We start from the raw sequence: 19,403 nt of genomic DNA, 5'->3' as shown, positions 1-19,403 counted from the left end.
CGCGCCGGGAGAGGGCCCGGTGCCGTTCCACCGTGTGTCCCGGGGCTGCCGGTAGGGCCAGGAAGCTCCGCCGGGCTGCGCAGGGAAATCCCGGGGTCAGGGGCCGTTGGAAGCTGCAGGGCCTCGGCATCGAGCCGACAGTTGTCCGGAAGCATCGAGGGCTATCGGCGTGGGGCAACGCGCGGCACCGGGCACCGGGCGCGGGGCTAAGTGGCCGGGAGGAGATCTGAGCTTCCCGAGGACTTCCCGGTCCCGGAGCCCGTAGGGGGCCGAGGGGTACACGGGGACATATATTGACATGTATTTATTAAGGACTGCTAAATAAATTCATACTGCATTCCTGGCACCGGAGCCAACAAGGAAGCACCACACCACCACCACGGCGGGGCAAAGCCACGAGGGCCCGCCACGGCGCCGGGGAGTGCGGCCGGGCCGGGGACTGCTGCGTGCTCGTCCCGGCGGCACGGGAACCGCGGAGCAGCCCGCTGCACGGCCCCGCACGGCCGCTCGGCTCCGCTGCCGAACGGCTCAGGTAGGAGGAGGCCGGAGGAGCGCAAGGGGGCGGGGCGGGACCGAACTGGGGGGCGGCTGAAGGTGAGTGAGCATCCTCCGGTCCCGGCTGTCAAAGGGCTGCGGGCTCGCAGGAGGAGTCTGTGTGAATGGGGCTGCCCTTGACGATGGGTGCTGTCTCCCACACGGCTGCCCCGAGGTCGCCGCGGGACAGCGAGAACCGTCCTGCTGTAGCAGGGCAGGTCTTTGTCCCACTTTGCTCGTTTGTCCCGAAAAGGAACAGCGTTGAACATCCTTACTCGAGGCCTAATACCAGCAGCTGTCCCAGTGGTGCTTGAACCACTGCTGGAAAGCTGGTAACCATATCACTGGGGATGGCATTCCCTTGGTGAAACCTGTCTGGTAGGGAGTAGGTGGCCGTCCCTGGCCACGCAGGGTGAGAGCTGTTCATTCTAATGATGCTGCTTAAGAAGGGCCAGCAACAGAGGCTGGTGCTCTCACACACGGGTCAGCTTTGTTATGCCCAGAGTGGATACACTCAATGGATCCTCTGAATTCCAGGAATACGGCCAGACATTATTTCCCCTTAGGTGGGATGTTGCTGGGTACTCTCTCTGCCCACCCTCACTGTGTTGCTGGTTGCAGAAGTTCTCAGAGCACTCTGGTGGCTCTCTCTGTGCCTTGTGCAGGCAGTAATGACCAAAGGGTGGGCAGGGTCTTGCAGGTTGCGTGCTGCTGTATCTCACTGCTGCAGTCACACCAACATGTCCCATATGCTTAGCAAACTCCACTTTGAGCTTCTCTCCGTTCTGCTGAGAACCACTCCAAGCCTTTCTGCCCCAAAGCTCCCATATCTTTTTCCGATATCTTTTAATCCCCAGCTTGAATATACCAATGGCTACTTCACAGTTACTGATTTTTGTGCAACTTTTATCTTTGTACTTTCACATCTTTTTCTCATATTTTCCCCCCTTCTACTTGTCTCTCAGTAGCAATTATATCCCTTCAGTCCCTTTTGTTAGTCTAAATAGGACAAACATTTGGAATTTTCCTCCCATTGGACAAATTCTCCTTTCTGTTACTGTTGTGGCCATCCTTCATTGCACCGGTTTGGGTTACCCTGAAGGACAGGGGTAAGGGTTTTCCCAGTGTCACTGCTGTGACTCAAGATTTAAGATCAATGGGCCTTTTGTTTCTAAATCCAATTCAGAGGGCTTTTAAGAACATATCTGATGCGGACAGTGAGCATATCCAAGTTTGGAGTCCAAGCCTGATATCCAGCCACAAAACAACAACTCTGCTGATTCTGAGAGCTTGTACGAACATTTGTAATCACAGGAGGGAATCTAAGAGCCATTCAAACAACAGATAAGATTAGTAACGAAAGTGGCTGAGATGAGATTGTTATTGTGCAAGTCAAAGAAAAGCCCATCACACACGGATGATGTTGCCAAGAAACACACATCTGAGCGGCAGAGCCACTCTTCTTCCCATCACTGTCCAAATTCTCCTCCTTCTTTCCAGCTCTGTTCAGCCCAGTGGAAGTATCCATTGGATTAGGAGGTGATTAAATTTTGGTATGACACCAAACAAAGCTCTTCTCTCATGCTGCAACGTCAGGTCTCTTCCTGGGTGCAGTCCTTGCCCAGCACTCCCACCATGGAACAGGCAGCATGTTCTGGTTTATGCAGAACTCAAGTACTCCCTGAGCCATGCTGAGGCTTGCAGCAAGAGAGCCATCAACAAAGCATCTGCTACAGGTTTGGAGCTGGAGCAGTCAGAAAGAAATTACAGCAGTTTGGGGGTGTCTGAAGTTGTGCAAAGGCGTGGAGGAGCTGGAGTGTGCAAAACAATGGCAAAAGCTTCCTCTGCTGTCCACATGGATCCTGCTCAGCACACGCCTTTGGAGAGCAGCTCAGTGTGGCTTGTGTGCTGAGAGCCTTCCTTGCCCCGTGAACAAGCCCCATCGTGTGCAATGAACAAGAAACCAGCACACCACATCTGTAAGTCATTTAGGAAGATGGGAATGATGAGCTGTGCACACAATAGAGTTGCTATTAAGTCTGTCGATCCTAATTAAAAAAGTACTTCTCAATGAAAATTATTTATAAAAAGAAATTGCAGTGACCCTAAATCAAATTATTTGTGAATGGTTTTTAGTCTCCCAGATCAGTTAAAACTCCCATGTTAGTCACTGGATGTCATCCAAACTACATGCTGAATGAATAGCATGTCTGCCAAATTCCTTTTTTTTTCACCCTCACCCAGTTTGGCACAGGACAGCCAAAGTCATTTTTCTAAATATCTTTCAGAACATCAAGCAACTGTAAAATAACAATGGAAAAGCTTGGCCACATCTAACTACAGCCCTCCAGTTGTAACCGCTTCTCTTGGGAAAGGCACTGCAGTTCCTTTGATGCTGGTTTGGGTGAGCACTTGTGGGGGGGTCTGAGTGCAGCTCCAGGAGTGGAACGGGGCCGTGCGGGCACCTGCTGCAGGGCAAGGAGCACTGATGGCCTGAGGATGTGCCAACTGCTTCTGATCCAAAAGCAGTGCCCATGAAGATGGCTCACTCTTCAAAAACTGAAGGAAAGAAAAAAAAAACAACAAAAAACAACAGTGAATCATTGGCTGAACAATGGCAGAACAAGTTCTTGCTTCTTCTGTCTGCAGAGATAAAGTGCCAGTTCTTTTAGGCACCACATGAAGTCCCATCCAAGAGAATTAAGCTTGGGACTGTTTTCACAATGCCTTGTTCCAATTATGCAGTATGCTTTCTCTTCTCTCAGCTGGCCTGTTAGTCTCCCTGTTGCCCTTTTCTCTGCAAGCTGGCTTCCAGCAAATCGAGACTTTCTCTTTCCAGGCATAGAGGACTCTACAGCATTGTCATCTGCAGAGATGCAGGAGTCTTGCTGGTCCTCAGCTCTCATGGAATCAGGAGGAAGCACGATTGTCCAGCTCCTCAAATAAACTAGTAATGGAGACCAAAGAGATGGATGCTGTTCTGTTGAAAACCAAGGACAAACAGCCATCAAACTCCGATCTTGCTGATTTTCACTAACAAAAATTTATAAAACCCAGGCTCACTGCATCCTCAGGTAAGAGGGAAAGCCCACTCTAATGTATTATTGTTAGCAAATGTTTTGTACCCCCAAAACTTCATTGTGCCCTTAGCCAATAGTAGCAAACCTACCCCCAAAAGTCAGACTACGTTCACCCCAATTTATCTCGGAGAATGTATCATAACATCCAGCTTGCTTGTTTTCCTCTAGTTGGAGCAGATTGATACCTGGTGGTGCCAGCAGGTTTGCTTCATTTTTCCCATGTGGTGCATGCTGGGAAGGTGCCAAGTATCTGGAAAGCCAGCACAGCTGGATCTGCAGGATGGCACAGCTGGATCTGTAGTATGGAACAGCTGTCTGTGTAGGTAAGCACAAGAAGATCTGTTGGATAACACAGCTGGATCTGACAGGAGGACACAACTGGATTTGTGGGATGGCACAGCTAGATCTGCAGGAGGGCACAGCTGACTGTGTAGGTAAGGACAGCTGGATCTGTTGGGCAGCACAGCTGGATTTGCAGGATGCACAGCTGGCTGAGTGGGGAAGCACAATTGGATCTGCAGTTTAGCTGCCTCTTGCTCTTGGCACACCTGCTGGTCCTTTTACAGCATGACGTCAGTCGTGTGGTTTCTGCTCTTAGATTCCCATTCTCCTCCCTTGCTGGTGTAACCAGAGCTGTGTCTGAATGCCCGGGTGGTCCTGTAGCACTGTTCCTGCAGCCTGGTCCTTGGTTAGCCATGCAGAAAGCCCACTGGCACCCTCTCCAGTCTTGCTTTTCTGTCTGTGTTTTGGAGTCTGCCAGGGTTTGTGGGCCATGACTCCACTTTTGGAAAGTGCTGGCAAGCATTGCCTGCAGCTCTTCTGGGTTTCCCAGGCCTACCTGACAGAAGTGCTGCCCATCTCTGTGCCAGAATTGACCTTGCCATGAACATACAGCCCCCAGACAGGAGGTGGCCAGATTCCCCATGTGAGTTCCTCAGCATATCCAGGCACTTTAGGCTCCCAAAGAAAGCACAGAGCAGGAGGAGGTGGTGGCCTCCAGCTGTGTGCAGTAAAGTCTTTGCTCTGGAGACCCCAAGTCTGAGTGTACCTCTCAGACTAGGGGTGCTTTCTGGTCCTCTGTAACACCCAGTTCCTGCCCCTCTGCCCTGCACCTTCTTGCAGGTATGCCTTCCTCACTCCTTTAAGCTCTGTTTCCTTAAAGAGCATGTAAGGCTGTCAGCAACTCCCAAATCACAGACTCAACCTTTTACAGTTCTTTGAAACATCCTTTGTGCATTGCTGGGTCCAGAGTTCCACAGCATTCAGACAACCTGATGAGAGCTGCACAAACCCTCCATCACCATCCAAAATGTTTTCACTACTTAAATCTGGATGGTACCCAGATGTCAGCCCAAAGCTACCAAAGTTTTGGAGATTCTTTCCTCTTGGTTTCCTGTCTGCAGTGTTCCTTCAGCAGGAACACAGGTCTCTGAGTGTGGTGTGAAGCTTGGGCCCTACTGGACCCTTTTTTCTTCTCTCATATCCAGAGACTCCTTGATGAGTTTCAGGGATGACAGTTCCTCCCCAGAGGCCTGATGGTGGGGCTTGGTCACTGCCTGGGCCTGGGGGAAAGTGACTATTTAATGGTTATTTTTCAGGATTATTAATTAGTTATGAAGTCTCTCTTCACAGAGAGACTGTGAAGAAAATTAACTCCATCCCAGCCAAAACCAGGACAGGTTTCCTGTAGTGTCTGCTTAGGCAGAGCTGCACAGAATATCCCTGCTTGGACCATAGCCTGGAATGGAATCAGCTGTTCAGTAGTTGTTCCCTACTGGGATCAGGATCTGGCTCCCAGTGTCTGAAGCCTCAGGTGTGCCTGGAGATGCTGTGATGTGCTCAGCTGGGAGTGGATACAGTGCCTTGTGCTGGAGGACAGAGAGGGATGAGTTCCCTGTTACCTGGAGAAGAGCCATAGCTTTGGGAATGAGGATTAGGATGCTGTCTGAAACAAAAGACATGAGGAGTTAAAGGCCCCTGCATCCTCAAAAAATGCCAAGAAGCATCAACGTAACCCCACAGCATGTGCTTTCAGCCAGATACTACAGATCAGCTAAGTGGGTCTAAAAGCAATTAATCCCTCACAGAGAGGATGAAATCGCCACCGCTCCGCTTAGTGTAAAATGTTTGAATTATCGGAATGCATTGACAGGGCAGCAGCACGTGGGTCTTGAGGCAGGCTGCTCGCCCAACTGTCGGGCTCTCAGGACAGGGCTGACTGCTGCTTCCTTGTCCTCTGCGAGCTGTCATTTACATAGCTGTGAAAGTAGTTTCCTCATCTACTCACACAACAAAGCAATCTCCAGCTGCGCAGTTCAACAGAACAGACAAGTACTTAGATTCCTTACTGGATTGCAGGTAATTGGTGCTGTTGAACTGTCCCTGTTTAAGTTGGAACCTTTTGCTGCATTCAGGCAGTTGCCATCCTCTGCACCCTGCATCCACCTGCTGATGCTGCTGACGGCGGTTTTGAACCCTCTCGGTCCTCGCGGAGGTGAACGGCAACCCGATTGGAACCCAGAGCCCACCGGCTGTTGCGGGGCTGAAGAGAGCCCGTGCGTTTGGGTGAGGATGGCCAGGAGGAGCTGGCAGCCCTTTCAAACCTGCAAGCCTGGTGCTGTCCCTTCCTCTCAAGTCTTCCCTCTGCCCCCTTCGGGGGCTGCAGCCTTCTTGGAGGGGCGAGGAAAAGGCTCCCGGCCAATGAACCTTCTGCCTTCTTCAGGTTCTGCCCCAGCGGAACAGTCCGGTGGTGTTTGCCGGCTGATCCACAGTCAGATGAGCTGCCGGGGGGCACACCTGGCTGAGCGGAGCGCTGGCTGCAAGGAAGAGCTTATTTTCTCAGAGCTGCAGGGGACAGCAGCCGGAGGCGCCTGGCCAGCCAGCGTGGCACTGCAGGTGCGGGCAGACGGGAGCAGGGCAGCTGCGTGGCAGCTCTGGCCGGAGGAGGAGAGCCACGGGGACGAGCACAGCACTGGCAGAGCAGAGCTGGGAAGCTCAGGGACCATCCTCGCAGATGGCAGCTCTTCCCTTGTGCCCTGGAAGCAGGATGTCATCCTGTCTCCCAGACTCATGGTCCCACAATTCCAGAGGTTAGCATCTCTTGTTTTCCTAGTATTCCCTTCCCGGAGATGAGACTCAATACCTGCTTTCTGCATCATCAGAGAGGGCAGATGGCCCTAGCTTGGGGTGTGGATCAGGCTCTGCTCCTAGTAGAGAGTAACAGCCCTGCAGGGTACGTGCCTAAGTCACACGTTTGTTCTTCCAATTGCTTTGTGAGAGGCTTCCCCAGAGCAATGCCAGGCCATGGCCATGGAGGTGCTGGCCCCTGGTTAAGGCAGCAGGAAACAGAGACACAACAGGGACTAGGAGCTGAAGCAGTCTATTGGCATTTCTGAGCATCACTGCCCAACATTTTCTATGTTTTTTGTGTTAAGCTGCCATGCAGGAAGACTGCTGCAGCTCCTGGCACTGGATCTGACACTGGCCCTGGGCTTGATCTTGCTCTCTAAGCTACATGGTGTGTCCCATGAGCTTCTCCACAAGTCTGGGCTCTGAGGTGGATATGGACCTGTGGGAAGCCTGCAAGACTCCAGGCTGAGTGGGAACTCATGCAGGGCATGCTGCTCCACACAGTGTTGATGAAGCTCTGACTGTTCGACAACCACCAGGAGAGAAATTTGGTGGGATCCCCTGAAATGCAAGCACTTGGTTGACTACAAACAAACCTCATTGAGCAGTTGCCCTTATGCCTGGCAGGCTGCTTGGAGAGCATGAGAGCTTTGGCACAAAAGAATTTATAGGTTGTGACTTCTGAACTACTGATGTAACCAATGAAGGTATCTCATTTTTGCTTGTTCACAGCGACTGGGCATGGTGGTAAGCAAAGCCTTTCTGGAGGATGCTCCACTGCCTTTCCTGGTAGAAACCACAGCTGCCAGAGAAGAAGAGGCTGCAGTACTCACCAGCCTTGTTGACAGATGGAAATATAGGCCAGCATTCAGCTCTGCAGTCCTCCTACAAGAGGGTGAGTGACTGCCGCTGCTGGGAGCTAGATGCAATACCACCATTTACAAGCTATCTCTGGGCTTGCAGAAAGAGAAGAGCCAACTCATTTGGCTCTTGGCTTCTCATGGCTTCTCATTTGAGGCTTTACCAAGAAGAAAAGGGGCCATGACAAGGGGGGGTTGCCCAAGTGTAGCAAGATCACTTCTGATTCACAAGGGCTTGATACGTGCAATCCCTGGGGCGACAAGAGGCTCAGTTCCTGTGCTGAGTGCGGCAGTTCTGTGTGCCAGCACGGGCACAGAAAAGTCCTCCTTTCCTTGTGAACAAGTTGCTTCCCATGGGATGCATTAAGTTACACTGCACTGTAGGAAGAAAATGACAGTCCCTTCAATTTTTTAACATAGTTCCTTTTATTTATTAATTATGTAATGCTTGCCTTCGTCTCTTTCAGATCCACTTTTGGGATGTCCTCCTGCAGCACTGCTGTGACCCCGGGAGCTGGCAGGTCTCTCTGAGACCAGGCTAGGTTTTGGAAACCTGGGAAGTCCACTCACCATGGCACAGCAGAGGGTAAAAGCTTGAGGATGTTGCCCCAGTTTTGGGATCTTCCTAAAGAAATGTAACATTTAGACTTTCCCGGGCCATAACCTACAGAGGCAGCATTCCTTTACTTGTCTCCACAAGATGCTGTGGCAAAAAACACGTAAAGGTTCTGACACCTCCAATGCTTTGTTTCGCACAGTGCAAGAGAGGCTGCAGGGTCTGTGCAGATTGGTTGTCTGCTGGGAAACAGCTTCAATCTTATGAAACAATTCCCATGTGTCTCATTGGGGTACAGAGCCATCAGAGAGGATGGCATGTGCTGGGATGTACTGGTGTAACACAGAGGAACACTTCTGGGCATCAGTTCCATAAGGGTAACAGCAGCTCTCTGCTCTGGCTGCTCACCAAGCACTACAAGCATGTTTGGATCAAGCATGGGCTCCAACAATGTCTGTTGGCCATATTATATGCTTTGGATCTTCCAGTCCCACTAAGCACAGCAAATCCATAGCAAATTCATAGCCCTACTAAATCCTGCCACCAGGAAGCACCAGGAGCCAATGAGAAGTACAATCGCTGCACAGCACGAGTCTTTCTTCTCCCTCTCCAGGGACCGTTAGGGTGATTGCAGCATCTCACAGTGTGTCCATGTACAGAGGATAGTTTGTTTTTTTTTCATAGAATCACAGGATCATAGAATTATTTGAATTGAAACAGACTCTTAAAGGTCATCTAGTCCACTCCCCTGCCATGAACAGAGACACCTGCAACTTGATCAGATGCTCAGAGTCCCACCCCTTGGGTGTCTCCAGGGATGGGGCATCCATCACAGAATCACAGAACTGCAGGGGTTGGAAGAGACCTCTAGAGATCATTGAGTCCAACCCCCTGCTAAAGCAGGTTCCTTACAACAGGTCACACAAGTAGGTGTCCAGACAGGTCTTGAATATCCACAGAGAGGAGACTCCACAGCCTTCTTGGGCAACCTGTTCCAGTGCTCAGTTACCCTTACCGCGAAGAAGTTCTTCCACATGTTTGTATGGAACTCTCTATGATCAAGTTTTAGGGCAGAGCTCCTTGTCCTGTTGTTACACGAGAAGAGCCTGGCTTCATCCATTTGCTTCCCATCTCCCTTTATGAATATTAACCAGATCCCTCCTCAGTCTTCCCCAGATAACAGACCCAGGCTACTCAGCCTTTCCTCGTTATGGAGATACTCCAGGCTGTCATCATCTTTGTGACCCTCTGCTGGACTCCTTCTAGGAGATCCTGTCTATTTTGAACTGGGGAACCCAGAACTGAGCACAGTAGTCTAAACGCAGCCTCATGAGGGCAGAATAGGGCAGGAGGATCATCTCCCTTGACCTGTTGGCCACATTGTTTTTAATGCATCCCAGAATATCACTGGCCTTCTTGGCCACAGGGGCTCACTACTGGCTCATGGCCAACCTGTTGGCCACCAGAACACCACCAGAACAACCTTCTCAGCAAAGCTCCACCTCAGCAGGTCATCACCCAGCCTGTACTGATGCATGCAGTTATTCCTCCCCAGGTGCAAGACTCCATACTTGCTCTCGTTAAACCTGGTCAGGTTCCTCCCTGCTCAGCTCTCCAGTCTGTCCAGGTCTTGCCGAATGGCAGCAGAGCCTTCAGCTGTGTCAGCCACTCCCCCCAGCTTTGTACCATCAGCAAACTTGCTGAGAGTGAACTCTATTCCTTCATTCAGGTCACTGATGAACCTCTCTGGATACCCTGTGCCAGTGCTTCACTGCCCTTATTGTAAAAAACTTTTTCATTATATCCAACCTAAATCTTCCCTTTTTTGGTTTGCAATGGTTTTCCCTTCTCCTACCACAACAGACCCTAGTAAAGAGTCTGTCCCCTTCTTTCTCCCTTCTTTTGCATACTGAAAGGCTTCTCCCAGCTCTCTCAGAGCCTTCCCTTCTCCATCTGCACAGCCCCAGCTCTCTCAGCCCATCCTCACAGGGAGTTGTTCCATCCCTGGGAGCATTTTTGGGCCCTCCTCTGCACACACCCCAACCGCTCCACGTCTCTCCTGTGCTGAGCACGCCCTGTCCGGATGCAGCACTCCAGGTGAGGTCTCATAGCACAGAGCAGAGGAGCAGATCCCCTTCACCACCCTGCTGGCCGTGCTGCTTTGGGTGCACCCAGGGTACGGTTTGCTCTCTGGGCTACGAGGGCACAGCGCTGGCTCACGTCCAGCTGCCACCCAGCAGCACCCCAAGTCCTTTTTGGCAGGGCTGTGCTCCATCCCGTCACCCCCCAGCTTGCACCGACAGCGGCGGTGGCCACGGTCCAGGTGCCAGACTGTGTGCTTGGCTTTGTTGAACCTCACGACATTCTCCTGGGCCCACTGCTCAGTCTGGGTCTCTCTGAATGGCATCCCGTCCCTCGGTGTGTCCCTTCACAGCTTGGTGTCACCTGCAGACGGCTCAGGGAGCATTTGACCCCAATCGGTGTCACTGATGAAGACATTGGAGAGCATCGGTCCCAGCACTGATCCCTAAGGGCCACCACTTGTCCCTGGCCTCCACCCAAACATGGAGCCATTGACCACTTCTCTCTGGGTACAATCTCACAACTTGTGCTTCATCCATCGATCAGTCCACCCATCAAATCCATACCTTTCCAGTCTGTAGAGAAAGATGGTGTGGGGGACAGCACTAAAGGCCTTTCTGAAATCTGGAGAGTTGACATCAGTGGCTCTTCCCTTGTCTGCTGATGCAGTTATGGCATCGTGAAAGGTCATTAGGTTGATCAGGCAGGTCCTGCCCTTAGTGAAGCCATGCTGGTTTTTTGGTTTACAGCTGAGTATACTGGTGGCTGGAATGTTTTAGAAAATCGCTAAAATGGAATCTCAGATCAGCCCTGGTGTGATGAGATAAAGTCCAGCGTAGGTGTGCAGCAGACACAAACGGCCTCACAGTAACCACATTCAATGAACTGCTTCACTCTGCAAATCCCGCAGGGCTGTACGGGCAGGAAGACGCGGTGCTCTGACCCTGCAAGGTTTGAACGGAGCAGGTCAGGGGCCGCGATGTCGGAAATACCCCCTTCCTATCAGAAGGCTTTACGAGACGGGAGAGGTTCCGTGGTCGCTCCGGCACAGCCCGCGGGCTGCGGCGCGCCCGGCTTCTGCTGAGCCCGGCCGGGAGCCGGCAGGGCGGGGGGCTCGGCGCGGCCCTGCCGAGTAGAACGGGGGGCCGGATCTGCTTTGACCGTGGGAAAATCCACCCGCACAAACACGGGGAGCACGCGAGGGACTTCGGCTTTACGCACGAGCCGCTTCTCTCCTTTTATTCTCTCTCATTAGGACGGCGCTCCCAGTGGCCCGCTCGGCTCTCAGCGACGGCGGAGCGCCCGGCGCAGAGCGGCCCCTCCACAGGATCCCGCGGGAGCGGCCGGGCCTACGGCCGGCGCGGGGCTCGACGCGGCCACTGCTGCCACCTGGCGGGGACGGGCGGGCGCGGGAGGGCCGCCGCGGAGGCCTCGGGTCGGGGCCGAGCCGCGCTCGCGGCGGTGCGGGCCCAGAGATCGGGACGCGGCAGCGCTCTGCGCCGGACAGCAGGAGCCGCGGCCGAAGCGCCCCGCCCCGCACGGCCGCGCCTCGCGGGGAGGCCGCACCTCGCGCTCGTGCGCGTTGAGCCCGCGGGTGGAGGCGCGGCGGGGCCTCTCCAGGGCCGGGCCGCGTCACGGAAGGAGCGTTTCCCGGCTGTCGGGCCGACTGTGCCGAGCTGCAGGACGGGGCCTTTGTCTCCCGCTGTATTCGAGGAGGAGTTTCTCTCTCCGTGCCCTCCGGGTGGTTGTTTAGACCGCCGTTAACTCAGCCCTCTGCCTCCCCTTCTCCAGACGAAATGAAATGACATTCCTTCATCCTTCCTGCCAGCCCCCGTGTCCCTGAGCCACCCCACCTGAATGTGTGATGCCATTTCGTGACGGGACCGAGCAAGCGCTGAGGGCGGACACCGGTGGCTCAGGTAAGCCGGGGTGAGCTCTGTACCTCACCGCTTCTGCAAAGAGCGGAGATTCCCACCGAAGCCTTTGTTTTGCAGAATTGGCCTGGCAGCCTTTCCAGGTGATGAATTTTGGATGAGGAAATAGCAATCCTTGTCCCTGGCTTTGCAGGGTTAATCTCAGCTCAGACACGTGTGCTGCTGCCGGCCTCCCCAGCGCCAGCCGGGAGGCGCTCAGGGCAGAGCTAAGGAGGGAGCTGCAGAGCGGGAAAGACCCGTGACGACCGCAGCGCGGATCCGCGGCAGAGCCGTGGAGCGCCTGTGGAGGGAGGGTGCTGTGTGCGCATGCGCGCGCCCATGGCTCACACCGGCTAGATGCCGCAGATGAGCTGCGTTCTCTGTTTGTAACCTCCCACCGCTCTTGTGCGGGCTTGGCAAGGAGGGGAGGGAGATGAAAACTGAGCTGAAAATTGAAACGATGCTTGGAGGGGTTTAGGGGGCTGATTCAACCCATCACTCCCGAGGGAAGTGGGAGCGCATGTGCCTCGAGCCGTGTGTTTTGCTGTCAAGCTTAGCACAGATCCACCTTGGCACAAAATCATTTGCATTAACTCACTGGGAAAAGGAGATGTAAGAACACAGTTAAACCACAAAGTACAGGATTGCAGTCTGATATGAAGAAAGAAAAGAAATCTGGAGGAGAAGGAAAAAAAACCTCAGTCTTTATTTTTTAATTAGTATCCTTTGAACTGGCTGCAGGAGTGCTTGGTGAGGACAGTGGCTGTGTCATGCCCCTGTGTTAGGCTCCAGCCTCTCTTGCCGAGTGTCACACAAGGGAGATTTTGTATTTAGGAACTTGTTACCAATTGCCTATAGCCCTCAGAGGGCTGGTCCCAGGGGACACGTGTAGGTACATGATGAGAGATCAGCATGCAAGAACCCTGAGCTCCACTGAAACCTGTCCTGCAGGGAGGAGGTGGGACTGAGGAGCTGGCAGAGCAACAGCAGTGCAGCGAGCAGTTCATAGGGACCAAGGGATGTGGGACCGTTTCGAGTCATCCACTAAAAATTCTTAGTGACAAAGTAGACTAAAAGAGAGTCATGCAAGGGCAACAGACAATTCAGCCAGGGCAAATGTTTGCAGCAGCTGGCTCAGGACAGGGCCTTCATCCCACACCCATCTCCTTGACTTGGCGTCAGCCAAATGCTGCACAGGCTGCTCCCTCTGTGCAATCACAGCCTGCGTCCCTGCGTGGCCTGTTGTTTTCTCGTTTTGATTCAGCACTCACTGCCATGTTGTTCTCAGAGGTACAGGATCTTCCTAGGAAAATGCGTGCCCATGGGGAGTTGCAATGGGAACACCCAGGTCTCATCTTCAGAGTCTCCTGCTTCCAACATGCAGCATGTGCACAGCCCAGCCCTCTCCTAATCCCGGCCCTTCATTGCCCCCAGCCCTCCTTGCAAAGGGCAAGATGAGGACTGAGTCTCCACCATCCCTTCAGTCCTCTTGGCTTTATTCCAAAACTGCTAATTAAAAAGCCAGTGTCGTCAGTGGTTTTTCTGATGCGAAAACTTTTCCATAAGGAACTGGTCCCAAATCCACCAACTCATTTCACATTTATTTTAAATCTGAGCTTTACATCATGTAATTTCCTCCAGGGCTTGATTATCTTCTTGGTAAAAACACTGTTGTTCTGGTTTGTGAGACCTATATTTAATCTCGCCGTAAGGCCTCTGTACCTCACAGTACAGGGCTTAAATGCTGCCTCAGCTCCTGGCTTTGCCTTCCTATTTATATGAATCCATTAAACAAGGTGCCAATTCTGCTATATTGAGGGTGTTCTCCAGCCATGGGGTGCCTGTCAGCATTAACTTCTTGTTGCAGAAATGGTCTCCTGAACCTCCTGACCTGAAGTCATCCAAAGGTGCTCTCTTAAACGGTAGCAGACAACATATAAACAGGGAATCGAAGGCACAGTCAGACAGGATCCTTCTCTGTCTCTCTTATTCCAGTGGCACTCAAGTCCTTCTCTGTATTTCCCCTTCATGTGACAAGGTATATAGCGTCCAGTGTATTTTTACATGGAAATACACGAAACAGGTAAAAGTGGGAGGGGGGAAACATTTTCCTGAATCTGGTCACAACCCTCTGCTCTCAGCCAGAGGTTCTGAGCTGCCCAGGTCACCTCTGTGACACATTTTGCAGTACAGGAAGCTTGTTTGAATGCAAATGCTTTCACCAGACTTTCAGTGGAGGCCTCAGTTTCCAACTCGCCAGCATCACCTCAAGACCACACTTTCACTTTAACCTTAGAATCATAGAATCATGGAATCACCAAGGTTGGAAAAGACTCACAGGATCACCCAGTCGAACCATCCACCTATTACCAATAGTTCTTAGTAAACCACATCCCTCAACACAACTTCCAAATGTTCCTTGAACACCCCTAGGGTCAGTGATTCCCTGGGCAGCCCATTCCAGTGCCTGACCACTCTTTCAGAGAAGTAGCATTTCCTAACATCCAGCCTGAATCTCCCCTGGCGCAGCTTGAAGCCATTCCCTCTCGTCCTATCACCAGTCGCACGAGATAAAAGGCCGACCCCCAGCTCACTGCAACAGAGCGAGCCATCCCTCTTCTCTTTCAGACCCAGACCTGCTGCCTGGATGGCATCCAGCCCTTCACCCGCACCCCCGGCCTGAGCCCAGCTCCCTGTGTTTGCATGGCAGCTGCAGAGCTCCTAGGCTCTGGCGCTCAAAAGCGGCATTCTCTGACAAAGGTGACAAGAACAGCTGCATTTCTGACAAAAATCTTAACTCACTTTTAATGGTGATTTGGAGATTTTTCTTTTAATTGTTTGTCTTCTTAATAATTCCTTATGTTTCTTTCAGATGCTGGCTGACGTGGCCAGGAGATGCGTGTAGGAACACACAAATGGACTTTAAGAAGTGCTATTTTCAATTGAAGTGCTATTTTCAATTCTTCAGTTCAACTTTGATGATGGATTTTCTAAAACCTTCTGGAACTAAAGACAGGCAATGGCTCAATTTTCTCTTACCAATTAGGATCCCCAGGCCAAAGGAGCCATGACACAGCTTGGTTTGCCACAGGCCTTGGGAACTCAGAGGTGTGCAGAGGTACCTGATGTACTGGCCTAACTGCAACAGTTGTTTAACACTGAGGTGAGTGTAAGGGGGGTCTGCAGAGAAAAGGAAAGTGAGAACAGTCAGGGCAGCCAGAGGGAGATCCAGTCCTTGGGAATCTCTGGGATGGAGCAGGCTCTTGCACTGATACTTGTGGCTGATGGCCTGGAGGCTGGGGGCTGCAGAAACAGCCAAAAAATGCACTCCAGTGTGGGAGAAGTGATGTGGCAGTGGCTTTTCTGTGGCAGGCTCCCCTCTGCCTTGAGGAGTGTGAAACCCTTCAAGGCTGGGCTGCTGCTAAATGCTTTGGGTATGGTGTATGCATCTAACACACAAAGGCATTTGAAAGGCACTGTGAGCCAAGGCCGCATGGACAATGGTCAGAATGACTGGCGTGCAAAATTTGGATACCAAGGCATGGACCAAATCATCCAATTGGGAAGTCTAGGATTAAAGAGAATGGCTAAACTTTATATTTTATTTCCATTCATCATTTCTGCTTATGTGGGTGGACAAGGAGAGAATGAGTTTCCTGGGGAGGGCAGCAGATAAAAGAGGCACACATTTCCTTGAAAGATGTGTGTCTTTTTTCTTCTTTGCTCCTAGGTTAATATGCCATAAAAGGGCTGGAGGTAACCCTGATAGCTTTTCTATCATGAGCAAGAAACTGGCTAGTTCTTCACTTTTGTAGGGTCTTTCTCCCTTTGATTGCTAGCTATGTGCCGAGAGAGAAGTAAGTCTTTCTACCATGGATTTCATGACTGTCCCAGGATGAGTAGGCTGAATTCTTGCAAAGGAGAGCTTGAGGTGCGAAAAAAATGGACACCAATGGATTTGGTGTTCAGGCATGTTTCCAAGCCTCTGTAAAACATCTGACTGTTACAGGGGAGAAAGCTGTTCCCTTAAGGGGCTGGGGTGTGGGTGAGTGTCTCCGGAGCCTGCTGCCTTTTCACCATCAGAGCTATAGGGTAAATAGAGGGGACTTAGACAGACCTCGTGCTGGGAGAAGGGTGGGGAGACGGAGGGACATGCTTGCAATGCATGCATGCTTCTGAGGCTTGCCTGAAGCAGGAAAGAGCTGAGCACAGCCCTGTGCAGGCCAACACCAGCTCACACAGAGAGGCGTGGAGTGGAAGAGCCTTCCATGGTCTGTTCCTCATTCCACCAAAAGCCCCCTGTCTTTGACAGGATTTACGCACAGTGGATCTGCTGGAACAATTAACAATTAATTTCAATTAATGTGTAAGATGTTGAGGATATGCAACCCGCCTGCCTATGCTGTTGGGGTCAACATCTGGCAGAGGATCTGCAGGGTTCCCTGAGACAGGGAAGGATTTTGCCCTTGGGATGCTGTGTTCTGTGGCATCTGTCACTGAGCTGGGATCTTTGTGCCAGAAGCTCCTTTTGCAGAGTGGGACAGAGCCCAGGGCAGTGCTTTGCTCCGCAGACATCCCTGAGAAGTAGCAGGGTTTGGGATGTGGCAGGAAAGGTGGAACCTGTGCTGAGCTCGGATGTTCCCTCTGTCTTTTAGGGTAGCAAACATGATGGGGGTTTTGCAGCAGCAAGGTAGGGGACAGATGGGCTTTGATGAAATTAAAGCAGCTGGGAGGATGAAACAGTTGTGTTCTGAAACTGTGGCTCTTCATGGGGGATCCCAGTTTGTGCCTGAATGCAGAACAAACGGATTTTTCTGGCTGACAAAGAGAAAATAGGAAAGATGAAGGAAAAAAAAAAACACACACACAAAAAACAAAACAGAAAAGAAGGGGTCTGGATGAGTCAGAGACACAAACTTTAAAGAGCAGTTGCACTGAGGTGGAGCAGAAAAGTCTGGGTGCTGGTTGATGACAGACACAGAACCTCTTTACTGAAAGAGGCAGTGGATTTTGCAGTAGAGAGAGGCAGCTGGCAAGTATTTTTATGTATGCCACAATTTTGACCATAAGCAGAATGAAAATCTGAAAGAAATGTGCCAGCCTTAAGACTAAGCAGAGATGATGACAGCTAACAACCGTGGTGATGAAGCTGGAGAAATCTGCCTCTGAGACAAAATGAGGAGCCGAAGAGGGCACCAAGATGTGATAGCTGGTGATGCAGACAGAGAAAAACAGGGATGGGAGTATTATTCAGGCTTCATCCTGTCAGAACCACAGTTGAGATTGTGTTGGTGCCTACACCCAAGGCCTTGCCTTATTCATGTCATAAGTCAAAATGCCTGAGGATTTCTAGAAGAGCATGATTTTCCAGAAGAAGCGAGGAAAGAATTTAATCCTAAATTGTTTCTCAAATGATAACAGAATGGCAAGCATCTCTGGAGATGGTGGCTGGTCGTCTTCACAACAACCAGGAAAAATACTGCTGAAAGGATGCATGTGCAGTGCCTTTTCATAAAGCCGTATGTCCCAGTCTCCAAAATGCCCCAGATGCAGAAAAACCTCACTTTTAAAAACTGCCCCATAGGCCTCACAGGTCTCTTGTGCTGAATTTCCTTCATCTGTAGAACCACTGTGGTCCCATTGGGATTACAGCCAGTGAAGAAGAAAGAGACGGGGATCAAATGCCTGGGCATTCAACCATCTCTTCCATGAGGTGCAGGGCAGAGTGGGGTCTGGATCAAACAATTGCATCTGGTATTTCCTACTCCCACAGGCAGGGGCCGTGCTGCTGTCTGGACAAAGCATTACGATATGGGGCATTTCCACAGAGATGTGTGTCAAAAGCAGAGAGAAGCCAGGTGACTTCCTGAAGCATCCTGTCCTCCCTGTCATGAGAAGCACTTCTGCCCTTCTCTCCCTCCACCTGTGTTCTTCTCCAGGCATGCAGAGCCATCCACTGGCCATGTCCCAGTTGGTGCCTCCCTGGCCCTGCAGCTTTGTGCTGTCCGTGTGTCCAAAATGCACACAAGGAATGCTCCCTGAACCCTGCTGCGCCCTGTGCCTGAGTGCAGCATCCCTACTCTCTTTCCATTTTTTCCCTAATGATTCTGGCTGCATTATGTTATATGGAGAGCAAACCCTGATCCTACCATCTGCTCTCCCACTCTGCCTGCTGGCTCCAAGGCCTGCCTCACCACTTTGGGGGTTTACCTGAGGTGGTGAAGCTGCTGGGGTGGGGCTGTCCCTTTCCCTTGGTCACCACTGCGGTGTGGGCATGGCTGTGTGTCCTTGCACAGGGCTGAACGCTGCCTCTGAGCCACCTCCAGTGAGGTGGCACCATGGCGGCTCTTGCTCAGCGCAGAATCCAGTGTGACAACAAATATGAAATCCTCTGCAGCTAATTAATTATCTCAGATCCCTTCCATATTACAGGGGGTGGGCAGCAAGGCTTTGGGAGTGCAGATACTTTAGGATCAGCTTTGAAAATAAACCCGAATAAGCCACTTTTTTGGAGATTAAACTGACTCCTCCTGGAAACCACTGCAGGGGAAGAGCACTTGTTTATTAAAAAGAGACAGAAAGGATCAGGGCATGAAAGGAGGCTTTGTCTCCTCGGCTATTACCTTACTCCATTTGACGGTACTTTAATGCTTTTTTCTTCAGGTGTACAGGGAACCTCAGACACAAAACTGCCACCTTCAAAAGCATCAGGCACGGAGGGTTCTGCGCATCAGGGAAGCCCATACCACCTGCAGCAGCCCCCAAATGAGTGCATCTTTGGCGGCACCGGGCCGGGGGGCTGCGAATGCCTAGGGGTTCGGGAGGAGTTCGCTCCATGTCTGATCGGGCTGAGTCCCCGGGGACCCCCCCGGCTCTGCAGAAGCACGGGAAGGCCAGAGAGGAGGGATCCCCTCTGCTGCACAGGGCATCCCCGGGGGACTCTCCGGCATCTCCCCCGTCGAGGGCAGGGAATCGAGGTGGGGTCCCGCTGTCCGGCGCCCCCGAGATGCGGTGCTAACCGGCGAGCGGGGAGCGGCCGTGAGCGCATCCCGGCGGGGGCTGCAGACTGCGGGAGCAGCCGGGGCGGGGGAACTGCAGGGGCATCCCGGGGAGGGGAGGGGTAGGGGGAAGCCGTAAGAACACCCAGAGGGAGAAGGGGGCGAGGGCCGGTAGCGGGAGCACGCCGTGGGGGGTGGGTTCCGGCCGCGAGAGCGCTGGGGAGGGGTGGCAGGGGCCTTCCGCGCTGAGG

At 52.2% G+C, this 19,403-nt stretch overlaps 3 long non-coding RNA genes across 3 annotated transcripts; all 3 read left to right on the top strand.

The window, feature by feature from the left end:
* Positions 1-624: 624 nt before the first annotated feature.
* Positions 625-6,474, top strand: LOC122171122. Its single transcript, XR_006171910.1, has 4 exons — positions 625-3,608; positions 3,783-3,937; positions 6,029-6,179; positions 6,337-6,474. It is a non-coding gene; the product is annotated as an uncharacterized LOC122171122 (long non-coding RNA).
* Positions 6,475-6,548: 74 nt separating this feature from the next.
* Positions 6,549-8,575, top strand: LOC122171123. Its single transcript, XR_006171911.1, has 3 exons — positions 6,549-6,703; positions 7,476-7,638; positions 8,071-8,575. It is a non-coding gene; the product is annotated as an uncharacterized LOC122171123 (long non-coding RNA).
* A 3,271-nt stretch (positions 8,576-11,846) lies between these two features.
* On the top strand, positions 11,847-18,722 carry LOC122171121. The gene is made up of 4 exons (XR_006171909.1): positions 11,847-12,160; positions 14,783-14,914; positions 15,027-15,317; positions 17,928-18,722. It is a non-coding gene; the product is annotated as an uncharacterized LOC122171121 (long non-coding RNA).
* The last annotated feature ends 681 nt before the right edge of the window (positions 18,723-19,403 follow it).

The sequence above is a fragment of the Centrocercus urophasianus genome, unplaced genomic scaffold (assembly GCF_019232065.1).
Source record: "Centrocercus urophasianus isolate 14NV4802_14NV808 unplaced genomic scaffold, USGS_Curo_1.0 seq_811, whole genome shotgun sequence".
Classification (NCBI taxonomy): domain Eukaryota; kingdom Metazoa; phylum Chordata; class Aves; order Galliformes; family Phasianidae; genus Centrocercus; species Centrocercus urophasianus.
The sequence above is the reverse complement of the archived record's forward strand: the minus strand, read 5'-3'. Positions and strand labels throughout refer to the sequence as shown.